The sequence below is a fragment of the Crotalus tigris genome, unplaced genomic scaffold (assembly GCF_016545835.1).
Source record: "Crotalus tigris isolate CLP2741 ecotype Arizona unplaced genomic scaffold, ASM1654583v1 scf7180000024291.2576520, whole genome shotgun sequence".
NCBI lineage: Eukaryota > Metazoa > Chordata > Lepidosauria > Squamata > Viperidae > Crotalus > Crotalus tigris.
Window position 1 is genome coordinate 1,950,517 of NW_024100464.1, and position 23,051 is coordinate 1,973,567.

General features: G+C 39.4%; 1 protein-coding gene across 2 annotated transcripts in view; it reads right to left on the bottom strand.

Annotated features, from left to right (window-relative positions):
- Window positions 1-23,051, bottom strand: part of PBX1 (PBX homeobox 1) — a 579,370-nt gene that overhangs the window by 3,068 nt on the left and 553,251 nt on the right. Inside the window, exon 9 of one of the 2 annotated variants that reach the window (XR_005554387.1) lies at window positions 18,974-19,117. The gene's annotated coding sequence lies outside the window, so the exon portion shown is untranslated. Of the gene's footprint in view, window positions 1-18,973; window positions 19,118-23,051 lie in introns of those variants that run through there. The other variant, XM_039324024.1, reaches the window with a different exon arrangement.

The window sequence follows — 23,051 nt, forward strand, 5'->3', positions numbered from 1 at the left end:
ATATGGATCATTGAACTGGGAGTCAGAAATCTTCAAAGGAATAAAACTCTGGACAGGACTGTTGGAGAAAAAACATATTCTAATTAAAAGGCATCTGGAAAAATCACAGGACAAAATGACAGCTAAACGATCAGATGAGCTGAAAAGAATGGATCTCAGTAGAGTAAGAAACATTGCTGAAAAAACAACTAGAGGCCTCAGCTGAGCACATTCAATACTTTGTGTATTTCAACCCACTCAGAGAAGGCATGTGGTAAAATCCTGGCTAATGTCTTTGTCCCAGCAGGATAATATGGTGATCAAGGCATCACAGCAGCAGAAAGAATGGAAGCACCAGACATCCAAATACCTGTTTATGTAACCAAAGCAACCAGGTCAGCCACTCAAAGCTCTGCTAACTGCTTATTTAATTAAAAGCTCCAGTGTAAATTAAAAAGACCAGAGGAGAGTAAAATGGAGAGAGGATGGACTATGGGATCAACTGGTAGAACATATAGAGGTGTATGTAGTGCCAGATAGCAAAGTGTGATCTGGAGTTCGTAAATGGTTGTAGCGAAATCAAACTTCTTTATATAGCATTTTTATTTCCAAAAGTGCTTCCTACTTTAAATCAGGGTTTTCTGATATTGTCAGGTTGACTTGCTATGAGCCCTGCTTGCAACCAGACAACAGTAACAGGAAGTTTGGGAGGGAACTCTGGAATGCAAGTGTGCCGCCTGAAAACGTGAGACAGACCCAAATCCCAAAGGCATTGCCTGGGAACATCCCAGGCAGACAAGCTGTTTCCAAAATAAAACAAGTGCAAATGATTGGTGGACAATGGACAAGGAGAGTCCCTGGGGAGAGGGGAAGTTGTCCTATGCTGTTTGCTTGCAAAAATGTCAGAACTGTTTTTTTATTTCTGTACCAATATGGCTTTTCAATAAAGTTATACTCTTGGAAAAGAAATTCCCAGGAGTTTCTCTTGCTGTTTAAAGCAGTGGGACAGTTGACAGGTATAGAGCCATTTTTTTAATTTAAAAAATCTGCTGAGGTGCTAGGTTTATTAATTACCCCATCACAGTTTTCAAAATCTAGTGATTCCACTGTGTTCAAACAGAAAGCAAAAAACAAAACAAAATCATGAAACTACATTTAGTTCCTCATATTCTGCAGAGGATTTTTATAAAATTATTTGTATTAGGAAATACAATGTCAGGACCCACCCCACTTTGCATCTTAAGAAGACAGAACTCTTGGAATAATTCTTCCAACAGGCATCCTTTATTAAGAGAAAATGGTTGCAGGCGTTCTAGACAGGATTTGGGGTCCAAGCTCTCACATTCAAGGTTTTAAGGGGTTCCCCAGTAGCCCCACCCAATCACCCCCTTCTTCCAGCGACAGTCTCAGGCATTACACTCCCACCTCCTTTTCCTTACTGCCAGCTGGATGGAGACTTCAGAGAAAACTACATGAAAGGTAATAGCCCCATTGTTATGGTTAGTCCTTTTGGTGATACACACATCCAGTTCCTTTGAAATGTACCGAAGGCAGTGATGGCCATAAAGCCCCTTTGTTCACCCCCTTCCCTTCATCGTATGACAGAATCCATAGAAGGCAGAAATGGGGTTTTCTATAATTGATAACTAGAGCTGAAATATAATTGGATTCTGACATCCTGCCCCCTCAAAAATAAGACAGATCCACCTGAAAGAAAACAAAACAGGTATAAAAGTTAGTCAGGCTTGTTAGGATATTCTGTGTGAAACTTCTTTAATAGCTTCGGGGCTCTGACATGACGTTTATGGACCCACTCGTTTTGTGAGGGAGGGAGATGTTTCCAGGCAACTAGGTACTGAGTCGCTCCATGATATCTCCTAGAGTCAAGGATTTCCTTTATTTCGAAGTGTTGTTCGCCCTCCACCATGATTGGAGGTGGTGGTGGGGGGATTTTTGGCCGTAGAGGTGACTGACGCTCTCTTTTCAGCAAGCTGCAATGAAAAATTGGGTGTATTTGCCTGAGATTTTTGGGTAATTCTAATTCTACTGTTACTGGGTTTATGATTCTTTTAATTGGAAAAGGCCCTATATATTTTGGTCCAAGTTTTTTACAGGGCTGTAGGGACTTTAGGTATTTTGTAGATAAGTACACCATTTCTCCTATAATGAATGGTGTAGGCTCAACCCTTTTTTTATCGGCTTGTGCTTTGTATGCCTGCCTAGCTTCATCTAGTGCTTTTCTGACTATTGGCCAGGTGTTTTGTAATTGTTCCATCCATTCTTTCAGTGATGGGATAGCCGGTTCCTGTGGGGTTAATTCTGGCATGGGGTTGAAACTTTGACCAGTGGCTATTTGAAAAGGAGTGTAACCTGTGCTGGAGTGGACTGCATTATTGTAAGCAACTTCTGCAAAAGGGAGTATGTCTGTCCAATTTGTTTGCTGAAAATGAATAAAACATCTTAAATATTGCTCAAGTACTGAATGACAATGTTCTGTTTGTCCATCCCCTTGTGGATGATCGCTAGATGTCAGCCCCTGAGTGGTCCCTAAGAGGGATAAAAATTCCTTCCAAAATGCAGACGTAAATTGAACTCCGCTATCAGAGATCATGGGTTAGGGTGCCCCATGCAATCTGTAAATGTGCTGGATGAAAGGTTTTGCTAAGGCTTTTGCAGTGGGAATCTTTTGGCAAGGGATAAAGTGCACCTGTTTGGAAAACAAGTCCGTGATCGTCCAGACAACAGTATTCCCATTGCTTTCTGGCAATTCCTTTGCAACCTCTTTGCAGTAGCACATTTTGGGCAGCTGGCTACAAAACTTTCTATGTCCTTTTTTATTGATGGCCACCAAAATTGCCGTTTAATTAAGTGTAAAGTTTTACAAATCCAAAATGCCCTGCTGATTTTGTGTCATGGTAAAGCTGCATGAAAGTGACTCTTTGGGTTGTTGGTATATATAACTTTTCCCCTACCCAAGGCAATCCGTCTCTCATTGTGCACACATTTTTGTTTTTCTGGAACCATTCATCTGTTTCCAAACTTTTCCAGAATTCAATTCCAGTTTGGCTGTCCAGTTGTGGTTTTAATTTAGCTTGGGTTCTTGTGGTTACTGGTGCTGCCAGTTGTGACTCTGCCATCATTAGTTTAGAGCAGTGGTTCTCAACCTTTCTAATGCCGCGACCCCATAATACAGTTCCCCGTGTTGTGGTGACCCCCAACCACTTATACATCACCGGGTGCCAGGGGCGTGGCCAAAGAAAAGGGGGGAAAAATGGCGGACAGCCTTGTTTGGCGACCCCCGTGAAATAGTCATTCGACCCGAAATGGGGTCCCGACCCACAGGTTGAGAACCACTGGTTTAGAGTCTGTGGTTCGTGCGCTGTTATATTGAGGCATCCAAGATAGTGCATCTACCAGGAAGTTTTTTCTCCCTGATAAATGTTTGAGCTTAAATTGGAACTGGTGAAAATGCTGGGACCAGCGGGCTTGTTTGGGATTGAGTTTCCTGGGTGCTTTCAGGGCTTCCAAATTTTTGTGATCAGTCCACACCTGGAAGGGGATTTTGTTGCCTTCCAGGAACTGTTGCCACGTGAGTAATGCCCAACATATCCCGTATGCCTCCTTCTCCCATACAGGCCAACACTGTTCTGTTTCTGTGAGTTTCTTGGATGTATATGCACAAGGTTGCAATACTCCATCATCGTTTTCTTGTAATAGCACAGCCCCCACTGCCACATCACTTGCATCTGCCTGTATTACGAAGGGCTTATCCATGTCTGGGTGCCTTAGTACTGGTTCGGCAGAAAAAAGTCTCTTTAGTCTCTCAAATGCTGCTTGGCACTCCATTGTCCATGTTAGTGGCTGGCTAGGTTTTACTGAGGATGCTCCCTTCATTTTTAGTAAGTTAGTGAGGGGCAAGGCTATCTGGGCAAATGAGGGGATGAATTGGCGGTAAAAGTTTGCAAAGCCCAGGAAACTTTGTAGTTGCTTTCTTGTGTGGGGTGGTGCCCAATCTAATACTGCTCTGACCTTATCTGGGTCCATTTCAATGCCATGGGGGGATATGCGATAACCTAGGTAGTCTATCCTTTCCTGGTGGAATTCGCATTTTGAGAGTTTGGCATAAAGGTGGGCGGCTCGCAGTTTCTTTAAAACTGCTCTGACAAGGTTGACATGTTCCACTTTTGTTTCGGTGAAGATAAGAATGTCGTCCAAGTAAACAAGGACCCCCTTAAACAGGTGCTCCCTTAGAACATTGATAAATTGCATAAAGACTGCAGGGCCCCCTTGTAATCCAAATGGCAAGACTTTGAATTGATTGCACCCCATGGGGCAGTTAAATGCGGTCTTCCATTCGTCCCCTTTCTTAATTCTCATGTGATATTAAGCTTCCCTTAGGTCTAGTTTAGAAAAAAATTCCCTTTTGAGAGGTGTGACAGCATGTCTTTCATGAGGGGCAGAGGGTATAGGTTGCTTTCACTGATTTTATTCAGGTCCCTATAATCCATGCATAAGCGTAAAGAGCCATCCTTCTCTCTAAAGAGGACCGGGGCAGCCACTTTAGGCTTGGCTGGCTCAATGAACCCTCTCTCTAGGTTTTTTTTAATGAATCTTTCCATTTCCCCCTTCTCCTTTGAGCTCATGGAGTATAATCTGGGCTTCGGGAGTTTTGCCCCAGGCTTGAATTCAATGGCACAGTCTGTGGGTCGTTGAGGGGGGGGAGCTCATTCGCCCTCTCCTCACTGAAAACTTCAGCAAGGTCACTGTATTCCTCTGGTATTTCTGGTTCCTTTTCCTCTCCCATGGATGCTTTTTCTATTCTTGATTCTTGTAGCCCCCCTTGGGATTTTAAGTCCATAGGGTCCCCCTTCGGGAATTTGATTTCTGTCATCCTCCAATTTACCCAGGGGTTCCATTTTTTTAACCATTCCATCCGTAGGATCATTGGGCATTCCATGCCTGGGGTCACCACAAACGTTATGTCCTCCTCATGTTTGCACAGGGAGAGGTGTATTGGTAGAGTGGCTACGGTAGCTGGTACCCCTCCTGCTATGAATCTATCTAACTGGCCAAATGAGATTGGTTGTTCCAGTCTCCTTGATGGGATGCCCAGATTCCCCACTAGTGTCGGGCTAATGAGGCAGCGGGTGCAGCCAGAGTCTATTAAGGCTTTCACCTTCATGGCTTCGGGCATGGGGGGAATTAATATAGTCACTGTCTTGAGGATGGGTACGATGCGTCCACTTACCAGGGGTTCACCCTCCGAGCTGTCATCTGAGGCGTTCACCAGCCCTGCGGTGTAGGCTGGAGTTCTTTCCCCCTGATGAGCAGAAGTGGGGGGTTCCACAATTTCCATCATTCTCATGGCAGTTTCTTTTGGCTTAGCTGAAGACTTTCCGGATTTGCTGATTGGGGATCTGTCTGGGTTGTGCTGGGGGGGGCTTTGGAGCGGCATTCTACAGCTCGATGCCCTTCTCTTCCACACTTGAAACACCCTATTTGTTTCTTGGCTGTAGCCAATGGTTTCACTGGTTCGTGTGTCAACTCAGGCGGGGAGCGGCTCCATTGTTTTCCTTGGTGGTGTCTTTTCAATATGTCGATCTCTGCTCTGCTTCCTCTGCCAAGACGTACCATTCCTCAAGTTGGTGTGGGTCCCCTCGGGGCAGGCTAAGGAGGATGTCTTCTGGCCAGTTCAGTTTGCTGGCAATGGCCTGGAATTCTTGTGTATATTCAGCCACCGGGCGTTTGCCTTGCCTCATCATTTTTATCCTTTTGTGGGCTTTGTGATCAGCCAGGGGGTCTTCCAATTGTCTTCTCAGAGAGGACATGAAACGGTTGAAGTCATTGAGTTCTGGGGCATTGGAGTCGTGCAAGTTCACCACCCAATCTGCAGCCGGTCCGTCCAGGGCAGATTGCACGATCCAGATGCGGGCTTTGTTGCTGGGGATGTCCCGCCCATATTCCTCCATGTAGGAATATGGGCGGGACATGTTGCTGAGGACTTGGGTTAGGAAAAACCCCAAGCGTGTCGGTAGGGGGTGAGGACTACAGGATCAGCAGATGTCCCCGGGGCTGCAGGTTCCACTTCCCCCTCGGTGTTTCTCCCTTTGTGGCTCCAGGAGCTGGGGCAGCTGTAGGGCTCAGGATTCTCCTCTCCTAGGGAGCTGAGAGTTCTCTTCATCAGGTCAATAGCTTTCTCTAGGATCCAGTCTAAGTACGGTGCCCAGCTTTCTCCCTCTTCACTTGTGTGCAGGGATTTCTCCATCTCCTGCTTCCATTCTGGTTGCTTGGCCCCCCCGTCTCAGGGTCACCTTTCTTGATTCCTTTCCCCACTCGCTTTTCTTTCCAATGCCCATTGACCAGTGAGGCTTGTGGTCCCATGTCTCCACCACTTCTTCTCCTGAGGAATCTGACCTCTCGGATCCCAACATCTGGCAAGGTTCCAGTTGGGGCAGCGGCTCTCTTTCCAGGGAGTTTTCCCCCTTTCCTGCTCCATTGTCTGACATGAGAATTTTTTGCAAAATTCCCTGGCAAGGGTCTCCCTTCCAGGTGGATTAATTTTGCAAGTCCTGTCTAATGTCAGGACCCACCCCACTTTGCATCTTAAGAAGAAATAATTCTTCCAACAGGCATCCTTTATTAAGAGAAAATGGTTGCAGGCGTTCTAGACAGGACTTGGGGTCCAAGCTCTCACATTCAAGGTTTTAAGGGGTTCCCCAGTAGCCCTACCCAATCACCCCCTTCTTTCCGCAACAGTCTCAGGCATTACACTCCCACCCCCTTTTCCTTCCTGCCAGCTGGATGGAGACTTCAGAGAAAAGTACATGAAAGGTAATAGCCCCATTGTTATGGTTAGTCCTTTTGGTGATACACACATCCAGTTCCTTTGAAGTGTACTGAAGGAAGTGATGGCCATAAAGCCCCTTTGTTCACCCCCTTCCCTTCATCGTATGACAGAATCCATAGAAGGCAGAAATGGGGTTTTCTATAATTGATAACTAGAGATGAAATATAATTGGATTCTTTTTTTTTTTTTTTTATTGAGAATTTTTAACATTTTACAAAATAAATCCCCTCCCCAAACCCGCCCACCTACCCATACCCTCCCCCAACTCCCCAAACCTCCCTAACCCTCCCCTGAACCTCCCAGAGTTGATTACAGGCTTATCCAAAATGTTTCAAAAGAAAAAAAAGAAAAAGAACTTAAAACACATATAAAACTTAAGAAACCTATAAATCCTAAACAATCCTAAGAACCTTAAATTAAATGAATTATTTCTAGAAAATAATAATAAACACATTATAATATACTCTAAAAATCTTCTAATCTTACTTATAATATTATCCATCCTTCTAGATATGTTTCTTCCAAGACACAATTTTAAGCACTGCTTTCTTTAAACATCTATAACTACAATATAAAGTCAGCATAAATCATAAGCAAATCTAAATACATTTAGTTAAACGAGTTATAGTCCCTCCAAAACACAAATTTAAACAATCAAAACTTGAAACATTAGAACAAACAAATTATAGTCAATCAAAAACACAAATCTAAACATTACTTAAAACTTTAAACATTAAAAATCCCGCCCAAAACACTAAACACATTGTAATATACTCCAATCCTTCTAATATCATAAATATTATTATCATTTTCATAAACTTATACATTACTTAAAACTTAAAAAAGGAAAAAAAAAACAAGACACCTTTATACTCATTTAAATCTTATCAGATTCCATCCAAAGTAGACAGTTTATAGCAAATTCCACCCTCAAAAAACACTATAGGAAATTCCATCCACCATAAACACAATAAATATTCAAATCTTCATCAGTAACAAGTTGCAACCACAAAAACCCCAGTCCTTATCAATCTCAATTGTCCATTTTCATTCTCCATTCATTATCATACTGATATTATTATTGTCAGCCTCGATTGTCCATTTTCGTCATAAAACTTAAAACAAATGCTTTAGGATCTGTCCTCAAAAGCTGCTCCAAATTTTCTGAGTCTCCCAACGACTCAGAAGCCAGTACATATGGGGATTCCTTAAGCTCCTTATTCTGTTGGTCTTTTTCTTTACAATTATACGTTGCACAGATTTTCCTCTGCCCCTTCCTCTCAACTTGTTGACGCCCCTCAGGCTGGAATTTCCCCTTTTTCATCTCAGATGACCCTTCCATCCTTGAAGATTGCTCCAAAGGATTTATGGGTCTTGCTTCTCCCACAGATTCAGCAATCACTAGGTATGAAATTTCATTACTCTTCTTCAGTTGCTGCTTTTCTTTACAGTTTTGTGCTACACAAGTTGTCTCCTGCTCCTCAATCTGAACATGTTGAGATCTCTTAAACAGGGGTTGCCCAATTTTAGAGTCTTCAAACTGTGATTCTACATCCATTTCTTCCAAAGTCTTGAACTTAATAGATGGAGATGAACATACCCCCAATACTGAAGTATAAAAATCTTTTGCTTGAGAAACAGTATTAAGTCTGTAACATATTCCCAGGTAATTCACCACCATTCCAATCGGAACATCCCATCTAAACGAAATTCGTCTCATTTTAAGTTCATTTGCTAAAAAGGCAAACTCCTTTCTTCTTCTTAAAATTTTAGATGGGATCTCCTTTAAAATTATAACATCTTGTGAAGCAATTTGAAATCTCTTCTTATAAAAAGCTTGTATAATTTCATTGCGTAAAGATTTCTTCCCAAAGTAAATTACCACATCTCTTGGCAAATTCTTTTGTACTGCCACCGCAGAGTTAACTCTAAATAGTTTTTCAATTTCACTAAGTATTCCTTCTTTTTCTTTATTCAAAATTACAGCAAAGTCCTTTGCAACCATCTCTTTCAGATCTTCTTGCAAGGACTCTTCCAAGCCCCTAATTCTTAAGGCGTATTCCATTTGACCATATTGAAGCATAAGAATCTCGTTTTCCATTTCTTTTTCCATACTTTCAATTTTCCCCTCCATTAATTCCACTTTTTCAGCTACTTCTTCCACATGGGAATTCAACTTTTCAAGAACAGAAGCAACTCCTTTTAGAGCCAAAACTATGTCTTGCCTCAAAATCTTATTATTTTCTTCCAAAATCTTTTTCATTTCTGCCCTGATTTGAATTGTAAAATTTCCCATCATTTGTTGCATATCCTTCACAGTTGTTGGCTGGGCCACAGAAGATTTAGGAACTGTGAAATTCAGTGGACGCTTTGGAGCCATCTTAAAAAAAAAACTTTACTCCTTCTTAAAAATTACAAAAATTCCTTCAAAAGAAAATCATAACTCCCTCAAAGGAAAATCTTTAAAATAATGAGAAAAATAAAAAAATAAAAAAGGGAGTTAGAAAAGAAGAAAAAAAAATAAAAAAAATTAAGATATACACTCCAATCATTAAAATGAAAAAAAAGAAGGAAAAGAGGAGGGAAAAAACCAGAATGCCTGCCCTTTAAAAATACAAGAGACAAAACCACAAATCAAACCAAAACAAAAAGTTAAAATATACACTCCAATCGTTAAAGTGAGAAAAAAAAGGGAAGAAAAACCAAAATGCCTGCCTTTTAAAAATACAAAAAGCAAAACAAAAAATCAGACCAAAACCAGAATGCCTGCCCTTTAAAAATACAAGAGACAAAGCAACAAATCAAACCAAAACAATAATAATACTTCTAAAATCCATCCAATTCATTAAAAAGAAAAAAAAAAAGGAGAAAGTAAAAAAAGCCGATCGCCACTCTAGCTTCCCCAAAAAAAAAAAAGAGAAAAACGCTAGAAGGTCTCCCGATCGCCATTTACTTTCTCTTTCAACAAAAAAGCAAATAGTAGAAAAAAAAGACTGTAAACAAAACAATAAACCTTTGGATTTAAAATAAAATCGAAAAAGGCGAAAAATAAATCAATAAAAGAAATTAGAATATACACTCCAATCGTTAAAGTGAAAAAAAGAAGGGGGGGGGAAACAAAATGCCTGCCTTTTAAAAATACAAAAAGCAAAACAAAAAATCAAACCAAAACAATAATGTTTAGAAAATTAAACAACAAAAATTAATAATACTCTAAAATCCATCCAGTCCTTAAAAAAAAGAAAGAAAAAAAAGAGAAGGTAAAAAAGCCGATCGCCATTCTAGCTTCCCGAAAAAAAAACACTAGAAAGTCTGCCGATCGCCATTTTACTTTCCCTTTCAGCAAAAAGCAAAAAATAAAAAGAAAGACTATAACAAAAGAATAAACCTTTAAATTTAAAATACATGTAAAGTCAAGGAAAGCAAAAAAATAAATCCTCTAAACAACTCTGTCCGCTTCTTAAAAAAAAACTCACTAAATCACTTTAAACGCGGAGGTGGTTGCGAGGGCTTGTTTTGTCCCAAGGACAAAAGCAGCTGGGAAGCGGAGACAGTCTGAACTCCGTGGGAGCACTCTGTCACCCCCAAAAAAGAAAAATTGGGGGTACATAAGAGGCTCTACCACTATTCAGACTACCCTCTGCCCCCCCCCTTTGCCCGGGAGGGGGATTTTGAACCGCTGAACAGCTGATGTCTGCTGTTCATAGCGGTTCATTACACTTACCCAGGAGGACGGCTACAAAGTAGCCGCCATCGCCCAACGCAGATCCACCGGAAGTCATATAATTGGATTCTGACATACAGTTTGTGTGATTTTTCTAAAACATGTCCCCATGGCTTCTCAGTTCCACTGTCTGCTTCATACAGAGTATTTGGCTGTTGAAGTGTAGAGGATATGTAGAAGATTAAGAGTTGCAAAAGTTCCTGAGCACTGTCAGTGCTCTATGAACTGTTGATCCAATTGACATACCCAAGTTACAGAGCAGTGAACTCAGAACTATTTTTTTAAAAATCTTTAATTTGTCATTTACAGTGAATGATACCCATTTGTGTTCCCTCATTATTTTGATGTATTTTTTGAATCAGATTCAGAGTCAAGCCACAGTGTCAAATGCTGCTTTAAGCCTGATTATTAATATTTTGTTCTGTTGCATCTGTCTCTTTAAGATTTGAGAGACAGAATGTATGGTGGGATGCCAGGGGGGGAGGAAATAAGAATAAATATATTTTAAATTATATAATGCATTATATACAGCATGATACAGAACACATGTCTCTATTTCTTATCCTAACATGTTGGCAAAAGTATATCACCCATTTCTCAATTTATATGTTTGAAAAAAAATTAAACATTAGAGGATACTAAAATATTTCCAATAGCATTTTTTAAATAACTATTTTTTGCTCTCTGGAGTTCTGACCACTTTTAAAATTGGGATGTGAACATATAATTTAATATTATTCAAAGTATTATATGAAAGCACAGTTGTACAACACTCAAAGAAAGAAACAACACACAACAAACAAACCCCTTCTGCCCAATCCTACCCAACCAGAAGCAACCCCATTAAAACTGAGCAATCAATTTCTCCCCGTAAAAGGAAACATGCAGACACCTACAAAGAAACAACTTCAAATAATCCTTTAAAAAGTCACCTCAAATATACCTTTAACAAGCACACCTGAGACAAACAGAAAAGCACCCCAGGCTGCAGCCCCCCCCCAAAAAAAAGAAAGAAGAGTGTTGGTAATAGGAGATTCTATCCTCAGAGGAACAGAATCATCCATCTGCAGACCAAACATACAATCCAGGGAGATATGCTGTCTCCCTGGAGCAAAAATCAAAGATGTGACTGAGAACCTAACTAAAATAATTAGGCCCACAGATTACTACCCCTCCTCCTCCTCCCCATTGGAATGAATGACACTACAAACAACCTGAGTGCAATACTGAAAGACTACAAATAACTAAGCAACAAAGTTAAGAAGCTAGGAGCACAAGTAGTGTTCTCATCAGTGCTCCCAATGAAAGGCCAACACCCATTGAGAGAAAAAAGAATTTTAGAAATAAACCACTGGCTAAAGGGTTGGTGTCACCAAGAAAACTTTCATTTCCTGGATCACGGACTACATTTTCTACACAAGGGACTCTTGGCAAGCGATGGGCCACACCTCACAAAAACAGGCAAAAATGTACTTGGAAAAAGACTGGCCCAACTCATCAGGAGGCTTCAAACTAAAACCGAAGGGGGAGGGTGACCAATCTCTAGAATCTCTAGAACCCAAAACCAATCACAAATCCCAAGAAAACAAACCAAACAATGAGGTAGGCAGTGTTGACAAAAAAAGAAAAACTCAATCAGGAAATACAGGAAACATACCCATGGACAGGCATAAAAGCCTTAAATGCTGCTTAAATCTGCAGAAATGCACATGACCCTACACAAAATCTCTCCAGCATGTCTATATGTCAATATAAAAGAGAAAAAAGTGACATTCCCATAGGTGTATATTACAGGCCACCCAACCAACCAAAAGAAACAGATGAACTCTTTGCCAACCAGTTAACAAATGTATGTAGGAAACACACCACAGTAATAATGGGAGACTTCAACTATCCAGATATCAACTGGGAGACAAACTCTGCAGTGAGCAGGAGATCAAACAGATTCCTAACCAACCTAGCCGACAACTTTGTCACCCAAAAGGTGGAGGAGAGAACTAGATGCAAAGCTATAGTGGACCTAATCCTTATAAATAGAGAAGAAGTGATAGAGGGAATAGAAATTGCCGGAACCTTGGGTGAAAGTAATCACACCATACTGGAATTTAATATAATGCAAACACTAGCAATTGATGGTCTAAACTTCAAAAGAGCTGACTTTAACAAACTCAGAGAGAACCTAGGAAAGATCCCATGGATGAAAATCCTAAAGGGGAAAACAACCCAAGAAGCATGAGAAACCCTGAAAAAAGCAATCACCAAAGCCCATATCAGCACAATACCATTGAGAAAGAAAAACAAGAAATCCAGGAAGAAACCAGCATGGCTGCAGAAAAATCTCACTAACAAACTAAAAGATAAAAAGGACAAACACAAAATGGAAAGAGGGGCACATAACCAAGGCCGACTATCAACAGACAGCCAGAGCATGCAAAGAAGAAGTCAGGAAAGCGAAGCTCAGTACGAACAAAGACTCACAATGGAAATCAAAGAAAATTAAAAAAGTTTCTTCCAACATATTAACAAGAAAAAATCAAGGAAACTGTAGGTCCACTAAAGAGAGAAGATGGTAAGGAAATTACAGACAACAGGGAGAAAACAGAGCTGCTTAACTCATACTTTGCATTAGTCTTCACACAAAAAGAAACCATAGCCCAACACCCCCCCCAAAAAAACACTGCAAAAGACATACTAGAAACAAAAATCAAAATAAGCAAGAAAATGATAAGAGAACACCTATCCAATCTTGATGAATACAAATCACCAGGACCTGACAGGACCTGACCTACATCCCAGAGTTCTGAAAGAGCTGGAAGATGTTATCTCAGAACCATTGCACCACATCTTCCACAAATCCTGGAGGATTGGAAAAGGGCTGATATGGTCCCCATCTTCAAGAAAGGGGAAAAAATGGGCCCAGGAAACTACATACCAATCAGTTTAACATCAATACCTGGGAAGATCCTAGAAAAGATAATCAAAAAACAGATCTGCGGCTTCTGGTTTGTGATCATGGCGCTGGTGGATGTGCGGGGTGATCGTTCTCTCCATCGTCCGGTTTTCTCCCACCTGGGGACCCTGAAAAGGGTCGAAAGTCACCCTGGAGGGGCGACGAGCATGAAGAGGATCTCCGAGTGATTGTGGAAGGGTGACAGCCCTCCTGATTGATCCCAGGCAACTCTTCGGACCGATGAGGAAACTATCAGCCATTAACATGCCCCACCACTAAGCCAATACCAGCTGAGGCCAAAATCACTAACAAGCACTTTTGAAAGCACCACAGAGAAATTGGGTGCGATCTTACCTTCTTTGTATCCCAACTATTTTCCTGTAAAAAGCTTGACATTTCTTCCTCCTCTGAGGAGAGAGGGAAGGGGACATCTTTCCCCCACCCTTAAAATGGTGGCATCTGACTACTTAGAAGAAATAAAGTCCTGAAAAGTACAACTAAATAATTGGATTTGCTTCTTTTTGATATTTTGGGACCCAAAAAGTTCCTACTCTCATGGGGACCTGCTACTCTATCTACTCGTAAAAAAGATGAAAAAAAACTTAAATTGGATAAAAAAACTAGCCTGGGACTTGAAAAAAGATTTTAAATGTTATTGAGGACATCTGTGGCGAAAGTTGGTATAGGAAGTGAATATTCCTGAAAAAGAGGCCTGCTCATAGCCCAGATCTGTCCTTGGTATTATCTAAAAGAGATTAAAAGCTGAGAGAAGAGCTGGGAGATGAAACTGCTTTTTACTGTGGAGGTGAATACTTACTGACTTTTGCCTATTAAATAGCCTTCACTAAAGGACCATCTATAACCATGCCAGGAATGGAGGAGGACCAGCAACAAATCTCGGCTAACTATAAACTTATATTTGAAAAAAATCTTGAAGCTACTGAGATAATTAAATCTAGACTGAAAGACAAAGGTGTCAGCTTAAATCTACAAAGCGAAATCCTGATTACAAATAAGGAATTTACAATCCAAAAAACAACAGAAGCGGAAGAAATTAACACCAAGACCGAGGACTTTAAAGAACAAGAACAATGCATTGAAATTTTAGACAACCAAACCCTGATTGCAACTAAAGAACCTACAATTCAAAAAATATCGGAAATGGAAGAAAGTAATATCAAGACGGAGGGCATTAAAGATCAACAAGTACAGCCTATCAATAATTTAGACAAGCACACAACAACTACAAAATAGGACACGATTTACTATTTAAACCAAATGAAACCTGAGGAAGAAGAAGACCAGATCGAATGGAAGACAAATATATTAGAGCAAATACGGAGATCTGTGCCACCAGGGCGACAACTTAATGATTATAAATGGGCCAGTTTCTTTAGAAAATTGGCAATTAGATGGTCTCCTTCAGTTCAAGTAACATGTATAAAAATGAAGAGAAATCTATCTGATGATCTAAAAGCATTGGTATTGAAGCCTGGTTGGCATAAAAAGAAAGCTAAAGTTAGATTTTAAAAAATGAGGGTCTTCTGATTTATTAGAGAAGATCCTAAAGTCTCAATTAATGGGCTAAAGGGAGACTTTGAGATGAAGGGAATTTTGATTATTAGATTTAAATATTGTTGGAAAATAACAAAAAACAAGGGATTATTTGGCTTATTATTGGGGACTTAGATTTATAAGGGAAATGAAAATTAATTATTAGGAAATGGCTTTGAATTATTGTTTAGTCCAGATAACAGATTATAGATTTGAGTTAATAAAGGATACTCCATTGTTGTGGCGATGTACTAGGATGAGAAATAGAAAATGTTTATGAAATAAAATAAGAATATATTTATGTAAGTAATATATGTAATGTAGATAGTATAACTTTTATGGAGTGAAATAAAGGAAATTTGGGCTACCCGAAAATTAAATATTATGGATATTAAAGGTTAAATTGGAATATTGCAATTAAATATTAAAATTAGGTAAAACTTAAAAACAGGACATGGATATGTATAAGCAAAAATATTGATAAGTGTTTTAACTGAGTTGGATATAATTAGAAATTTACATAGCAAATGTTAAGGGAAATAGAAAAGGAATGTTAGATGATGCAACCTGAGATATGTATTAAAGATGTTGTTATTGAATTATTGACTAACCCAATCACACGTGGCTTTCCAAATACTCAATTGTAAAACTGGAAAACTAATAAAAAATTGTATTAAAAAACAGATCTGCGAATAGCTAGAAGCAAACAAAGTCATAACTAGCAGCCAGCATGGGTTTGTTAAAAATAGATCATGCCAGACCAATCTGACCTCATTCTTCGATAAAGTGACTAAACTAGTAGACTAGTGAAATGCAGTGGACGTAGTATACCTAAATTTCAGTAAGGCGTTTGACAAAGTAGACCACAACCTACTCCTTGGTAAGCTAGAAAAAGGTGGAATAGACTACATCACCACCAGATGGATCTGTAGCTGGCTGACAAACTGTACATAATGAGTAGTCCTCAATGGTACTACATCTACATGGAGAGAAGTAAGCAGGGGGGTACCACAAGGTTCCGTCTTAGGCCCAGTACTCTTCAATATCTTCATAAACAATTTAGAAGAGGGAGTTGAAGGGGAACTCATCAAATTTGCAGATGACACCAAACTGTCAGGAATAGCCAACACCCCAGAAGACAAACTCAAGATCCAAAAAGATCTTGACAAACTTGAACAATTGGCACTATCCAACAAAATGAGTTTCAATGTGGAGAAAAGCAAAGTCTTACACTTAGGCAGGAAAAACCAAAGGAACAAATACAGACTGGGTGAAACCTGGCTTGGAGGCAGTAACTGTGAGAGAGACCATGGAGTCCTGGTTGACAATCACTTAACTATGAGCCAGCAGTGCGCAGCAGCAACCAAAAAAGCTAATACAATCCTGGGTTGTATAAACAGAGGTATAAAATCAAGATCATGCGAAGTACTAGTACCACTTTATAAAACCCTAGTAAGACCACACCTGGAATACTGCAACCAATTTTGGTCACCATATCACAAAAAAGATGTTGAGAGACTGGAAAAAATTCACGATAGCTGTATTCCAGTATCTGAGGGGCTGCCACAAATAAGAGGGGGTCAGGTTGTTCACCACAGCACCAGAGGGAAGGACGAGAAACAATGGTTGGAAGCTGATCAAAGAGAGAAGCAACCTGGAATTAAAGAGAAACTTCCTGACAGTGAGAACAATCAACCAGTGGAACAGCTTAACCCAGAAATTGTGGGCGCTCCATTGCTGGAAGTTTTTAAAAAGAGACTGGACAATCACCTGTCTGAGATGGTATAGGTTCTCCTACATGAACAGGGGACTGGACTAGGTCTATTCTATTCTATTCTATTCTATTCTATTCTATTCTATTCTATTCTATTCTATTCTATTCTATTCTATTCTATCACCTTTCCTTTATGTAGTGTCCACTTGAGCACATAATAGTTTGGAGGAAACTTGGAGGAAAGAAATAGAAGCCACATCTGGAATTGTGACTCAAACATTAGCCACTGTCATATACATTGATGATGGAACGTTCTACCTGCCTGATTATTTCTAGCCTTTCTTTGGGTGATGTATTGAGGAATTTGGCAACACAAAATTCTGCATATTCTGTACATAGGAGTCCCACATATTTCTTCATTCACTTATTCAGGAGTAAGTATCAATGAGCATTTCTATGAAATTTTCTCAGAGCTTTTCTTATTATTTTAGATCATATAATCATCTTATGTTAACTGTATCAACAAACCTGTAAAGTAAGCTATTTTTAACTATTTATGGAGAAGTTGAGCCTTAATGGCTGTCTTAAGGCCAATCAGTTAGTTCCATGCTCAAAAGAAAGAATTCCTAGATTATAATTTATCCTTTCAAGTACTATAACTAGCTTCTTTTCCTGATAGTAGATCTACTTAATATCAATAAAGAAACATAAAATGGTCTAAGCAGTCATGAAAACCACACGAACTCATCAACAGCTGAAAATACTTTTTCATTGTGGTTGGAGACATGGAGTTCAGATCATTTATTAGATAAATATTATCATTAAATTTGAACTGCATTGGATTATCTCCAAATCCAAATTTGACATCAGATTATTGCACAAGATTCTATTTTTGACACATACTTGGCTCTAAAAGGCCAGGTATGACCGACAAAACTTATAAGGCCTAAGAGCTAATTATGCTGAATGGCAAGAGAGAGAATGAAGAGGCCAGCTAGAATTCCCTGTTCTTTGACAATTCTCTTTGACAATTTTTATGACAGTGTGCCCACGAATGGCAAAGGAAAGATGTCATAACCTGAACACTGATTGTTTGGGATGCAAATAATCACTCAGCAATTCTAAAAATGAATAGGTTTGAAAGGTCACAATGCATGAAGAAATCCATGTGCACTGCATGAATGCAGAGTTGCTCATCAAGTTGACAGCGAAGGAAGTAAGACTGTCAGCTCAACTCAATGCAACTGAGCAAAGTTTTAAAAACTTTAAATATTATACCAAGATGCAGATGAAACTACTTGCTGTCAGGGCCCATTTCAAAACCTCATCCCAAGAAAGCAGGACTCTTGGAACAGTTTCTTTCCAAAAGGAATTTTTATTAGGAGAAACTGATAACAGGCATAATAGGCAGGATCTGAGGGTTTCCTGCTCAGATCAATAGGTTAAAAGATTCCCAGGCATAACCCCACCCCAATAATTCATCCGGTCAGTTTGAATGGGCCAATCCCCAGGTGTTTGATCCACTGTGCGAAAGGAGCTGATAACAGGATCTTTTCCCATGCTTGTGAAGATGTTGTTGGGTTTTCACACCTTCCCTTCCACAACAAGAGATAAGCCAGATGGCCGGAGGCACATTCCTTTCTCATCCCAAGATAACATAAGGGAGAGACAGTTCAAAGAGTAAGTATGTAGGAACAGCGGAAAAGATACATTGTAGCAAAGCAGAATAACATACCACAGGGCCTTCCCCCCTCCCCCTCAGGAGAATGGCAGAGCCCTCAGATAGAAATGAATTAGGAAAGAAATGGGATAGATCCCCCCCAGGGAAGAATAGGTTCTGACACCTGCTTCAGAAGTTCTCCATATATGTCCTATTAAAATGTAAGTGCATTGCAAAATATTGTCTGGTCCCCCTGATTGCTGTGCTCTCTTGCCCAGAAGAAATGTTGGAATTCAATATTACTAAGTTCTTAAACCAAATCAAATCCAACTTTCCATGAAAAGTGAGAAAGGAGATGAAAGAAACCTCCAAAATAATTTAGTCCAATACAATCCTAAAAACATATAATTAATAATTATTTATAAATTCTTACAATTGAAAACTGCAAATATATTATTAATGACAAAGATAGATTTGAAGTAAGGAATTACAGGAATGTATGGATGTGTATAAACAGTTTATTTACTTGGATTTGCTTCCCATACTTTTGCATTTGCTTCCCATGTGATAGTTTTCAGGACGTGGAACACTGCACGGTGGTATCTGATTGCAATTCAGGCATAAAACATGTAACACTCCAGCACATATGAGCATATTCCTTGTTTAGAACTTCTGAATACATGACAATCCTAATGGACACAAGAGAAAATATAAAATCAAATATTATTGGTAGAATGATATGAAAACACCAACAGCATTAAAACAGATGCACAAATACAATGTATTGCCTGTGGAATTTAACTCATATGGAAGAAAAAAGACTAATCATAAAACTTATGTATTTCAAGATGAGGGATGAAAACACCATTTTTGATTAGCTGATCATTGGATGTTTGTTTATTATACATAATTAAATGTTTCTGTGCATAAACAGAGGTTAATGGAAACAAATATAAGGTATTATATAAGATATTATATGGAATAAACAAACAGTGAGTGAGTGAGCAAAGTAGAGCTAACAGAAATGTGGCACTGGACTTCAGTGGGTGGATTAAAGGGAAATCCTTAAAAAATATACATATTCTATTGGACATTAACCTGCGAGCCTGGGAATTGACCAAAAAATATATAACATCTTTTCTCTTAGTGATGCCTAAGAAGTAAAAGATAAAAAAATGATGGATGATGTGATTCTATAGTTGTGTTTAGAAATTTTTGTGGTATGTTTGCATTTTTTTTTGCATTTTGCCAATTGTATATTCTTTTAAATTTTCAAGTCTCTGTTTAATTTTTTTTTAATCCAAAGAAGGTAAAGCTCACTGGTATCAAATTAAGCTTCCCATTTTGAAGGTCTCTAATATTTATAAGGTGGTCACATTGAACATTTCCAAATGCGATTAGAAAGTGAGTTTGGCTGGCTCAGTGTTCTTATTAAAGGTTCTGCTGCTGCTGACAACAAAAATGTTGCCTCTCTCAGATCTTGGCACTCAAATCCACAAGAGCTCACTGTTTTACCATTTCCTTGTGAGAAGCTGAAATTCAGATCACTCATCCATGATCTCCCATTCTCCATCTTAGGGGCTTACTAGCAAGATCTGATATCTGATTTTTACATTGATATACAGATAGTCCTCAACTCATTGAGGCCAACATTTCCACTGCTAAGCAGATAGTTGTTAAATGAGATTTGCCACATTTTATGACCTTTCTTGACACAGTTGTTAAGTGAATCACTGCAGTTGTTAAGATAATAATATGATTGTTAAGTGAATCTGGCTTCCCCAATGACTTTGCTTGTCAAAGAGTCAAAAAGTGACCACAGAACACTGCACCCGTCACTACTTGTAATGCTAGCAATTCTGCATAATACAATTATCTGACTATACACTTTAATGTTTTTCTTTTCTTAAGATCGAAGTAAAGTCTTCATCCTGGTTCATCCAAGCCGGGAATAAATAAGCAAACACGGCGACTGCTTTGGGAAGAAGGTCACAGCTTATTGCAGAAAGATGGTTCTTCAGGAAAGTGCAGAGGAGAAAAGGGCTGAGCACATGGTGTAGTAGGTTTTTATACCCCCTCTAGCCTTTTGTTTGGAATAGTTTCCTGTTCCTGTGGCATGAACCTTGAGGCTGTTTCTGAGTGTTTGTCTAGGCCTTGATATCTGTGGTTTAATTCTATTATCATATCCTGGTTCCCAGGTGATGGGGCTGACTCCTAGAGTTTGGGTGGGGTATGCAGATCTTCTCTTTTGTCTTCTTGATTTCTCTGGCTCCAACTTTCTGATGGTTTTACACCTGCATTTGTATGGGGTTAACTCTTGCTTGGGACAAAGAAATTTGGGGCCAGGTTTGGTTTCTGCTTTTCAAAAAAATCTTTTTGGTGAAAAATATATTTTCCTTTTTAATATTTCCTTCTGGGGGGGCTAACTTCCATCAATCCCCACTTTGTGCCTTAAGTGTGTAAATGTATGACACACTTATTGGCACAACATTAAAATTGATCTGGTCAGGGAAACTTAGTAAACAAGCTTTTAAACTATTAAGCAAAAAAAAAAAAAAAGACATTAATGGAGGCAGCAGAAAAAGATCCCTTGGGGAACTTGCACCCATAAAGTTCTAAAAGTCAGGGCAAAATTTTGTTAGGTGGAAAAGAAATTTATAGTGTCCAATATTCTGTGCCAATCATTTTCAAATGTTGGATATCACCTTTAGCTTCCAGTCAGGTTTGCATTCCTCCCAAAATTCTTCACAGCCATGGTTCTCCTTAGTACATGACCACTGGCTGCCCAATTTCAAGGGTTGTTTTTGCCTTAGCTCTTAATTCAGTGCATCCAGGTTTGTAATGCCTAATTGAGGTTAGCCAGTATGCCAGGCTATTAAATTTTTCTTTAAATTGCACATAATGAGCTCTAGGAATCACAATCTGAGCCCAACAGTGCAAGATATTCAGGGCTGAAGTTTGGGATTTTTCCTGTTGCTTCCTTAGTCAGGGCATATGAATTGCAAATCACCTGAGGGGGCCTAGTTCCCTCCCCCCTTGGAATCTGTTGGAAGTTGGTCCCACAAAGCTTTGGTGCAATAGAGCAAAAATCAGCCTGGAGAACTTTACTAAAGGTAGGTGGAGGGGATAGACTCAAGTGTGATTCTGAATGGTGTGGGTGTGTGTATGTATGTGCAGGTACTTTTACAAAATAGTCAATATAAACATTCTGGATAAATTTTCCCTCCCACCAGATAGAAGTCCAAGGTGTTCAGTACTTGTTCTGCCACCTATTCCCAAACACCATCTCTCCATTAATACATTCAACTGGCTTGTTACAATACAAATGGGGCAAGAAAGAAAAGTTTACAGTGAGTTTCCACCCTCCCCCCACAGTCTAATTTTCTCTTCTGAGGCTTCACATGCCACCAGGAATCCTTCCTTCTGCAGCTCTCACAGGCATCTGGGGAATGATAGGACTTGGGAAGATTTTCCACTCAGATTGCATGGTGGCTTTTTAGTGGATGGCTGGATCCAAAACCCAATTCCATGGCTCAAATGGATGGAGGCAGCATCTGGGTCTGTATGTTCTGCTTCTAAAGGTTTGGGAGAGGATTGCAGGGCTGAAAGATACAAGAACAAGGTCTCCCCCCACCTTTCTGGATGGACTCTCCCAGGAGAGGCAGGAAAAAAAAATTGGAAGGGGGGTTGCTTACAGGCATTTTGAAAAGGCATTAATACTGCATTTATTAAAGAAACAGATAGACAAATGGGGAACAACAAAATGAAATGTGTCACCTTTGAACTTGACCATTTGCAACATATTAAGGACAAGAACTTGCAACTTGAAAGGAAGAGAGAAAGGAAAAAAAATGCTAGGCAGCTTGAGAATGCCGAAAACTCCAAATAATTTTAAAAGCCTAATATTTTAAGGTGTGCAACTTTCCAGAGGTAGGAGAACATTTATTCTAAAATAGACCACATTATTTTAGAGATTGAGAAATGCTTATATATTTGGGATAAGAAAAATTTTCATAGTAGCATCACCAATAAATGATAGGATACGAAAAGTAACTTAAGAAAATTATTTCCCCACACAAGCAGACTTGAGCTTCAAAAGGCTCTTGTAGATAGACACACATTTTTCAGGAAAAGGATAGACAGATAAAACCCATTTAGGACACAAACTCATTTATAACACATTGCAGAATGATTTTCCAGAGCTTGGGGCAGGAACCCAGCAGGCAGGGTTCCTGCCCCTCCTCACTCCAATAAAATAATTTAACACTGGATTCCCCCTGGAACAAAAATTAACACCTTTTAGGCAGAATTGAGAAGGAAATTAACCCAACAACAAACACTGACCCAAAAAATCAGAAATGACAATTCTGGAAACCTTGAAATGGTATTCCAATGAAACAATGTACAAAAGAAATGGTTTACATCCATCAAAGAAAGGGACTGAGTTACTTGGCAATAAACTCACAGATTTTCTGGAGGAATATTTAAACTAAACAAGGGACAGTGAGTTAATTGAGATCAAAAAATTACAGGGTTAGCAGTGCAAGTAACATAGATGTGTGTGGACAAGAATATCAACCTTGCTATCAAGCAGCATCAAGCTTCTAATAGTGTCACACAAAG